This window comes from Haemaphysalis longicornis, unplaced genomic scaffold (genome assembly GCF_048455015.1).
Source record: "Haemaphysalis longicornis isolate Haplotype H1 unplaced genomic scaffold, Haemaphysalis longicornis Haplotype H1 scaffold_3, whole genome shotgun sequence".
Lineage (NCBI taxonomy): Eukaryota > Metazoa > Arthropoda > Arachnida > Ixodida > Ixodidae > Haemaphysalis > Haemaphysalis longicornis.
Genome location: NW_027526335.1, coordinates 181,508,868 through 181,511,602, shown reverse-complemented (window position 1 = coordinate 181,511,602; position 2,735 = coordinate 181,508,868).

Sequence of the window (2,735 nt, the reverse complement as noted above, 5' to 3'; positions counted from 1 at the left end):
CGACAGTGCGACGGGTATCTAGCGGCTGAAGTGATAACTCTTGTTTGATTTGGGTAACGCTAAAATGACGGTCACACTTGCGTGTAATAAATCTGGCGGCTCTGTTTTGAATAGATTCCAGCTGGACGATAAGGTAGTTTTGGTGAGGGGACCAGATTGCCGACGCGACTTCTAGCTGTGGACGAATAAAGGTTAGATGCGCATGTTTGCGGACAAGGGCTGCTGCGCATTGTAAATATCGTCGAAGATAACCCAGTGATTTAGAATCCTTTGCGCAGAAGGCGGAAACGTGGGTACTCCACGAGAGATTAGGTGTTAGATGAACACCCAGATATTTATAGGAAGCGGCTTGCGAAACTGCACTGTGGTTGATGGAATAAAGAAAATCTGAATTATCGTGTTTCCGACTAAAAGATATTACTTTGCATTTACTCAAACTAAGTGACATTTTCCATGTATTACACCAATTGTAGATTATGTTTAAGTCATTTTGTAAGAAAAGGTGGTCGTTAAGGCTAGTAATCGTACGATATATAATACAATCGTCAGCAAAGAATCGTATCCGTGATGAAATGTTGAGGGGCAGGTCATTTATGTAGATCAGGAACAGTAACGGGCCCAGGACGCTGCCCTGCGGAACTCCAGAAGCAACATCAGCGAGGTGTGAAGAAAAGTTGTTGACCATAGTAAATTGTTGGCGCATAGACAGAAATTTCCGAATCCATGATAAAGTTAAAGAATCCAGGCAAAGGGCTGATAATTTTGAAATGAGGCGGGAATGAGCAACACGGTCGAACGCTTTTGAAAAATCAAGGAAAATTCAGTCTGATTGTTGGTTAGCATTCATGTTAGAGTGTAGGTCAGTTGTAAATTCCAGCAGTTGTGTATCACATGACAGTCCTTTTCTGAAACCATGCTGATGGATGAAAAAAAGTTTTTGGATTCGAGGTGGTTATACACGTTAGATGCAATAATGTGCTCCAGTAATTTGCAGCATATGCACGTCAAAGAAATCGGGCGATAATTTTCGGGTGCGTCTTTGTTATTGGATTTGAAAATGGGAACAACCTTGGCGATTTTCCAGTCGGCAGGTAACTGACCTGATGTCAATGATTTGCTGAAAATATGGAACAGAATTTGACTAGAGATATGCACAGTGTTCTTCAATATTTTTGAGTTGATGTTATCGACACCACATGAAGTGGAGACTTTAAGACTGCCGATTAGTGAAGCGATGCCTTCAGGAGTAATATTAATTGGCTGCATATATCTGTAATCGGATTCGGGAACCATGGGTGTGGTGGAATGATCTTCCTGGGTGAATACCGACGAGAAGAAATGGTTTAATGCATGCGTACACGCATGTTCCTGAAGGGGAACACCGTTGTCACCACGTGATACAATGTCATTATTAGAACGATTGTTTGAAATTGTCTTCCAAAACTTTCTGGGGTTATTTTTTAACAGCGAAGGTAAATCCTCAGAAAAGTATTTTTGTTTGGCACTGTGTACTGCAGAGTTAAAAGTTCTCAGAAATTCCTTATATTTGGCCCATGACGACGCAATGGAAGCCGATTTAGCACTCTTATACAATCGTTTCTTTTTCTTTCGCATGTTTCTGAGTTGTCTGTTGAACCACGGATTAGATTGATCATTTTTAATTCTTATTAGAGGAACGTGTTTGTCGACCAGTTCGGCTATCTTGTGCTTGAAGAGCACCCAGCTGTCATCTACAGACCGGCAACTGAATGAGGGTAGGAAAGATTTATTGAAGAATTTCTCCAATTCTGCGTTCATTTCCCTGTAATTACCTTTGTTATAATCGCGTATTTTTTTAATGATGGCACCGGCAAATTTTAAAGGAGTGTGAAATGTAAACTGGAGGAGCTTATGATCGCTGAACACCTTGATGTATGATACGGATCCTACGCTTTCCGGTGCAGTGGTTAATACAAGATCTAAGATGTTAGACCCTCGAGTGTGTTCGTCTATAACTTGAACAAGATTGAAGTCTAGGGTTAGGTTAATGAATTCGGTTGAAGTGCTACAGGGGGCTGAGAGGAGCGACCAATCAATGAGAGGGAAATTAAAGTCCCCGAAAAGGTAGACTATATCAGCAGGGCATTGTTTCAAGGCACAAGATATACTTTCACGCCGTTCCTTCAAGAAGGATGGATCGGAGTCAGGTGGACGGTAGCAGGCACCTATTAAGACCTCAGCGGATGCCGTCACGCATGCAGCCCAAGTTATTTCAACCGAAGCATTCGTTTCAACGGAAAACGACGATATCCCGTTTCTAACTGCGAGCAGAACACCACCACCCCTCCTGTGTGTTCTATCGTATCTGTAAACGCTGTAGTTCGTCTTTTCGTTAAAACGTTCTCTATCACTGATGTCAGAATGTAACCAGGTTTCAGTTAGCACCAAGATGTCGCCATTACTGTCGTCCAAGTAAGAGCATAACCGGTCGCGTTTAGGAAGTAAGATTCGAATGTTTGTGTACGTAACCGATAACGACGGCAATTCTTTAGCTGAGTGGTTCTTAGGTCGCAAAGGGTGGACGCCTGTCCTTTGCTATATGTTCGAAGCGAGAACAGTATCAGTGACGGGGTCGTATGTGTAGGTTTTATTGTCCATGTGCATTCTATCCACCGATAGCTTAAATGTCTTATTTTCTTCTCTGGCGAAAGCTATTAGTTTTTTTCTGGCTACTCGGGTTGAAAAGGCGAAATCTT